At 37.4% G+C, this 7,551-nt stretch overlaps 1 pseudogene; it reads left to right on the top strand.

Moving 5' to 3' along the window:
* Positions 1-2,518: 2,518 nt before the first annotated feature.
* LOC123251138 overlaps positions 2,519-7,551 on the top strand; it is a 62,002-nt pseudogene continuing 56,969 nt past the window's right edge.

The following is a 7,551-nucleotide window of genomic DNA, read 5'->3' as shown; positions in this document are numbered from 1 at the left end:
TTTTGACTCACAATTAGAGTCTTCCCAAAAGGGAAGCAAAATAGTATTTTTTAAAAACTTTTTAGTATATAACATGATTCAGGCATGAGGTAAGTATTTATTACCTGCACACAAATGAAATGCTATCACAAAATATTAAGAAGCACACACTGACAGACTTAAAATGGTATTTCATAACAACCTAAAACTACTATTACATTTCCTCAAGGAATACTTAAGCCTTGATATTTGAAAGACTGATGAATAAGCATTGTTATCTTTTATTTTAGCTCTATACTGTTTATTCACAATCCATGTCTCATAAACAGCCAACCACGGTTTGTGGTGATCTTCTCATTTACAGAAAATTATCCTGATACCAGTCAGCTCCATCCTTGAATTTAAAATATCAATATTTTTTAGACTCACATGGTTGTTCTCAAAGTTAGATATGATCATCTTGGGATTGAATTTTAGTCATCTAATTAGAAGAAACACAAAATAAAGAAGGTATCTAGGACCTCAGGCCCACACTTGCCTACTTGCATCCCCCTGCTCCAGTTGCTACCTGGAAATAGTCACCATGATGCCATAGTGGGGTCACAACATCTCTATTGAGAGACTTGAAGAGTATTTATACGTTCCACAGAGGAGAAATGAGACAAAAACTGGGTCATTGCTTTTAAAGATCCACTAAGCCATTACATCTTCTTAACAATGAAGGTTTAGAGCAGTGGTTCCCAAGTTTTTTTGGCCTACTGCCCCCTTTCCAGAAAAAATATTACTTACCACCCCCTGGAAATTATGAAACTATTTATTAAACTCAGAATAGAATGTAATACAAAAAAAAAAAAGTGTGGCCATCACTGTCCTCCTGGATCACTGCAGCACCCACCAGGGGGCAGTAGCATCCACTTTGGGAATCACTGCTTTAGAGTATCTAATGAGGTCAATGAAAGAGGGTTTTGGCATCTCAAATGTGAAATGCTGTGCCATACAAAAGTGCCCCTTCACTCATCTGGTTTTGTTTTTTATACTTAGGAACTTTATATTGGTAGGTGGTGAGGAGAGGAAGCTTCTTGTTTCTATACTGAGGCCTTCTTAGCCAGGAAGCCTTTCATGTGATTTTTCATAGTTTGATTTCTTCATCTAAAAACTGTCTATTTATATCTCTTGATCATTTGTCAATTGGGGAATGGTTTGATTTCTTCTACATTTCACTTAGTTTCTAATAAATTTGAGAAATTAGACCTTTATCAGAGATTTTTATTATAAAATAATTTTCCAGTTTGTTGCTTCCCTTTTAATTTTGGTTACATTGGTTTTGTTTGTAAAAAAATCTTTTTAATTTAATATAATCAAAATATTCATTTTGCATCTTGTAATGTTCTTTGTCTCTTGCTTGGTCTTAAGTTCTTTTCTTACCCATATAGTTTACAGGTACACTATTCTATATTCACATAATTTGCTTATGATTTCACTCTTTATATTTAAGTCATTTACCCATTTTGAGTTTATCTTGGTATAGGTTGTGAGATAATGATCTAAACCTATTTTTTCCCATATTGTTTTCTAATTTTCCCAGCAGTTTTCTTCAAATAGTGAGTTCTTGTTCCAAAAGCTGGGAGCTTTAGGGTTATCAAACCCTAGCTTGCTGAGGTCATTTACCACTAGTCTATTCTAATGATCTACCCTTCTATCTCTTAGCCAGTATCATATTGTTTTGATGAACACTACTTTGTAGTACAGCTTAAGATCTGGTATTGCTAGGTCCTCATACTTGTTGCCTCTAATAGCCTGTCCAGATAAACACTTGGATGTTCCTCTCCCCCCTGCCTTAATTTTTCAAAGGATTAGATCTTCTTTGCATGTAGCCTCATTGCTTCTGCCAAGTCCTCCCTGCACCTTCAAAGATAAGTCATATTAGCATGTGAGGATAGCTCTAAGTCCTGATGTTGTTCTGGCCATGAGGCAAGATTGGGATTGCTTCTAGTTTCAGCAATAAATTTTGCCTTTTCACTAGGGGTGAACAATTCTGAAAGTAGCAATTCCACGTCCTCAAAAGTTGGGTTGTAAAGCCTCACTGCCCATTAGTATTTCTTTATTGATTTATGTGGATTCACATAGAACTGGGGGAAAGCTCCTTTTCAAAATCTCCAAATCACCCCCTAAAAAAGGTTTGTAGCCTTTCACATGTAAGACACCTGCATCTGGTTGTACTACAGTTCTGTCAGTGATTGGATGGATAATTACAGGAGCTTCTTCAGCCCCTGCAACCTCTTGTTGTTCAGGGTTCTCATCTTTAACTTGTTTCATTTCACCCCACATTTTTGTTGTGACAGCATTCTCAATGATCTCTAGTTGCATTATTGTTTTAGCATCTAGGTCCTTCCTTTCCCTGATTTGCCTGTTGATGTCAATTAAGGTCTTCATGTGTTCCACCATCTGCTCTAAAACCTGGCTTGTAATTTCAGTTCTCCCAAAAGTAAATGCCAACACCTTTCTCAAAATCATAAGGGTCCCATAGAAAGTTGCAGTCATGGTTATCCCTGATGGCACATATGCCAAGGCATCACCTACTGATATCGTCAGCCACATGTATGCATCGTAAATTTCTATAACCTATTTTAAAAATTGGGGAACTGTTATTAACCAAAAGGTGGCACAAGCCTGCCAAATCCCATATATCAGGACCCCAGAGCACCCCAGTGTAACAATGGCCCTGTTAGTGAAGTTGGCCATATTGATCACCAAACAGGTTCTGAAATAAAAATCCTAGGCTGGCTGGCCAAAACTGTTATGTTGGTAATAACAGGGATATTGGGAAGCTGATGGTCTGGCCAGGGCTAGGTGCCTGCAAGACACACTTCTCCACAAACAGCCTTGAGTGAGTGGGGAGGGGGTAAGATACTCCTTGCTCTCAAACCCCTCCCCCTAAGCAGTTGGTTTTCAGTTGAAGATGGAGACAGTGCAGTGTGTCTTCAAGCCAGATTCAGCAAAAGGCAAATCTTTAATGATGTTCCCTTTCTCTAACTTATATTCCCCACAGATCTGATTGAGGGACAAAGGAGAAGCTTGATCTCTTGATGTTAAGGACTGAGAAGGATATGACTTCTTAGGCTGGCAACTGACAGGAACCAAGCTTAATGGCTGCAGTGAGTATCCCCAAATAAGACCCAGGCACTGCTACTAAAGATAAAGCTTATATTGATAAAAGAAGGAAGGGGAAGGGAGGGAAGGAGTATCAAGGATTTGGATAAACTGGGAAGCCCTGTTCAGTTAGGTAGAAACTGCCCCTCCACCCCAAGAGGGAGTGGCAAACCTTTAGCTAACTTGACCTCAAAGCTAATAGTAATTACTCCTAATATCTAAATAACTAAATGAATAATAAAATACTATTGCAATTAAGGTTTAACACCACTAGACAGGCAAACGGAGTAGAAACTACAATGGCTTTTGCCACTCTGGCCTCCCAGGCAAACCCCAAACCAGGAACAGCGAGCAGAGTGACCCGCTCACCTCAACTCCCTGTAGTCAACTGTTTAACTGCTTTACAACTGTCCCCTCACCCAGAGTTCTTCGGGGGGGGGGTCCCCCGGAATTCTGGGTGAGGCATGACCCTGTATCCTGCAGGAATTCCATCCTGCCATTTTCTCTATTACATACTGTACATTTTTTTCATTAGTTCCCTTGATATTCTTGATCTTTTGTTCTTCTAGATGAGCTTTATTATATTTTTTCTTATTCTATAAAAAAAATGTTTTGGTAGTTTGATAGGTAGGGCACTGAAGAAGTAAATTTGTTTAGGTAGAATTGTCCTTTTTATTATATTAGCTCATCCTATGCATGAACAATTAATATTTTTCCAATTGTTTAGATTTAGTTTTATTTGTGTGAAAAGTGTTTTGTAGTTGTGTTCAAACAATTCCTGAGTTTGTATTGGCAAGTAAATTTCCAAATATTTTATATTGTTTAGAATGATTTTAAATGGAATTTCTATTTCCAATCCATACTTTTCTTTTGGACTTTGTGTGTTTGCTTTGCTTTCACTGTCACTTTCTGTGTCTGTACCTTGCTCTTTGTCTCCATAAAATTCTTTAAAATTAGGTGTTTTTTTTGTTGTTGTTGTATACTCATTTTTTCTACCTTTTTATAGGTAGGCTCTATTCTCTGGGAGGCAAAGCTTCAGTCCTTCCTTGACGCTACCCTTAGTTTTATTTCTGGGTTGCTGTCAATTTCAGTTCTTCCAAGATGGTATGGCCCGGGAGCTATGAGGGCCACCTACCACTGTTGATTCAATTAACTCTTGATATGCTAATAGCTTAAATTCTCACCTCAGGCTGGTCTCACTCTTATCACTTCTGGGGCTGCTCAATTTCTAGCCATGGTCCTAAGTAGAACATTTTGGTCTAAATATGGGCTTGATCCTGTCAGGCACATAGTAGATTGTCCTGTTCTGGGGCTCAACCCTAAGCTTTTGGCAAGATGATCAGGAAGCACAACCCTCTTTGGGTCAATCAAATACCCAAAACTGCAATCATAGTCCCAGATTAGGACTCATGGCTTTGCTCTGATTCCAAACAAATGAGACTGCTTCAACACAGACTGCTCTGGACTTTAATTCTGGACTTCCAGTTTGGAATGTCAAGGGAGTGTTGGTTAGTTGGACCTCTATTTGCCCAGGCAGGGTCTTAGGATCTGGATTGGCTTTGCCTTAGGTTACAATCCTGAAGGTTAGATATGGAGTCTGGGTGGGGCTCACTCTTGGCTTTTTCCTCACTCCTTGCTATAGCATCCTGCTGTATGTGCTTGACTTTCACCCCAGTGCCCTAGATTTTCTCTTTTAGGTTTTTCTTTTCATAAAAGTTCTTTCACTCTATCTTCTTGTTGTTTTTTCACTCCTACTATCATTTTGTGGTATTAATTTTTTTAGCTTTAAAAAAATCTCATTTTTTGAGATCTATCTATCATCTCCAGATAATCTGATAAAGACAGTTTAGTTGATAAGGAAGTAACAGGACATGGGAGATCTTTCTATTACCTCATAGCTGCTTCTGCTCTTTCTCCAGGAGCATGGAGTTTATTATATACTATTTTCACACAAAGAACACAAAGAAAAAATTTACAGCTGGTAGTTACAAATTATGCAAAAGAAAATCCTTTGAGGCTTCAAAGTAAAGATAGAACAGTGTCTAAGGATGAATTATAGCCTCCTGGATATCAGCAAGCAAATTCTGAGAATCATAACTATATTCTATAAATATCATAAATGAATAGAGTCTAGTATTTTTTTATCGGGAGGACTGCACCTGGTTGGATAAAGGTTTGTCTAACTCTGACCTTGGCTGACGTAGGAATATTCTTAGAGTTTAGGGATCTTAATTTTCTTGTAGAGAAATTGTTAACCCAGTAACTGCTGGTTTGTTTAAAGCTTTCCAATGGGACTTATAATGTTATTAAGAAAAGGTGTGGATCTGAAAAGGAGTCAAAAGAGGAGTCTCGGATTTTTATCTATTCTCTTTGGCTTCCCACATAATTTATTCATTAATTTAGAATATTTTTCCATGGTTACATCATTCATGTTCTTTCTGTCTCCTTCTCCAACCTCCTTCCATAGCCAGCATGCAATTCCACTGGGTTTTAAATATGCCATTGATCAAGACCTATTTCCATATTATTAATATTTGCCTTAGGGTGATCATTTAGAGTCTATATCTCTAATCATATCCCCATAGAACCATGTGATCAATCATATGTTTTCCTTCTGCCCTTCTACTCCCACAGTTCTTTCTCTTCCTGTGGATAGCTTTCTTTCTTATAAGTCCCTCAGAATTGTGGTGTTGTTTTCAGATTGGTTGGAGAGGATTCCCATGGTGACTTTGAGCTTCTCTGCTCCACACCAATTTCAATGGAAAAATTTTAAATAAAATATTAGCAAAGATTACAGTATTATATCAAAGCATCACACCATGATCAAATGTGTTTCATATAAGAAATTCAATGATGGTTAAAAATCAAGAAAACCATCATCATAATTAGCACTTCAATAACAAAACCAATAAAAATGATTATGTCAATTGATACTTTAGACCAAAAAAAATTAGGAAACACAGGTATATTCCTTAAAGTGATAAATAGTGCCTATCTAAAACCACCAGCTAGCATCATGTATAATCAGAATAAACTAAAACCATTTGCAGTAATATCAGTAGTAAAATAAGAATGCCTATTATTAGCACATATTTAATATTTTACTAGAAATACTTCCTCTAGAAATAAGAGTAGAAAAAAATTGAAGGAATCAGAATAGATAATGAAGAAATAAAATTATTCACTTTTTTCAGAGATGATGGTATTCCTACATAACTAATGAAAAAAAAATATATATATATACGTACATATACTATAATATGGGACTTTTAAGATGTAATAAGGGAAATGGAAAGATGTAATATGGGGATTAGGTAAGATATAATAGGGAGGTGCAGGATATAATATGAGGCTGAAGCTAGGGGTAATAACTGGTAGGATCAGGGAATAAGACAAGGCAAGGGACCCAAGGCTGGAGGTAATCAAGGTAATAGACTAGGTACTAGGGAAGTTAAGGCAATATAGTGGATGAGGAAGGTTCAATGATGAAGGATGGTAGTTCAGGTGATAGGAGAAATAAGGGAATGCCTGAGTTTAGGGAGTAACACTGAAGTAACAAGGGTTTCAAGGGAGAGGATGAATTAATCTAAGCAGACAAACAGCAGCAGGGGAATACAGACTGGGACTTAAGTTAAAGACAAAACACTGAAGGGAAATAGACTGATCCCTTCAAATAAAGGACACAATACAGCCAAGTTAGAGTCAGCCAAGACAGACTGAAATTGACTACAGGCTTTAGTCAATTCCATAGGAAGGGACTTGAATTAAAGTTACATTTCCTTCAAAATGGATACCCTCAGCTTCTCTTAATTCCAAAGAGTATGTTGTTTCTCTTCCTCTTCCTCCCTCTCTTACTAGTTAACTAATAAGTAGCCAAAGGACTTGTTTAAACACAAAAGAGCTTTATTGTCTTTTGGGATAGATTGACAAGGTTGAGGATCAAGGAAGCCCTAACAGCCACTTAGAGAAACCTCAGGTGTGGGAAGGGAAGCAGGAATGTGAGACTGAGAAAGGACCTGCCTTTACTCAGCTCTTAAGGTGATTTTGAAATCAAAAGGTGTTTGGAAGTTGGATATAAAGACTCAATAAATAATTTGTTGCCAGGGTAGGACTAAACTCTCACAGATTTAAACTAACTCTCTGATTCACTCTCCTATTCACTCTTCTCAGATATTCAGGTAAGGGAAATGAAGGTAGGAAATAAGGTAGGGTAGGAAGATTCAAAGGATTTATCTAAATTAAAAAATCTCAAAAAACTGCAAAACTAAGGTAGGTTTCAATCTCAAGAAGAAGGAGCTCAGCTGGACCCTGGTTCCCTCCATGAGTTCCCAAGTCCAACTGAAACTTTTTCCCAAGATTCTAAAACCTTAACTGACAATAGAAATTCTGCAAAAACAGTTATACCCCCACTCTACACTACAA

Source organism: Gracilinanus agilis, chromosome 1 (assembly GCF_016433145.1).
Source record: "Gracilinanus agilis isolate LMUSP501 chromosome 1, AgileGrace, whole genome shotgun sequence".
NCBI classification, from domain to species: Eukaryota; Metazoa; Chordata; class Mammalia; order Didelphimorphia; family Didelphidae; genus Gracilinanus; species Gracilinanus agilis.
This window is presented reverse-complemented; position numbering and strand designations above follow the sequence as displayed.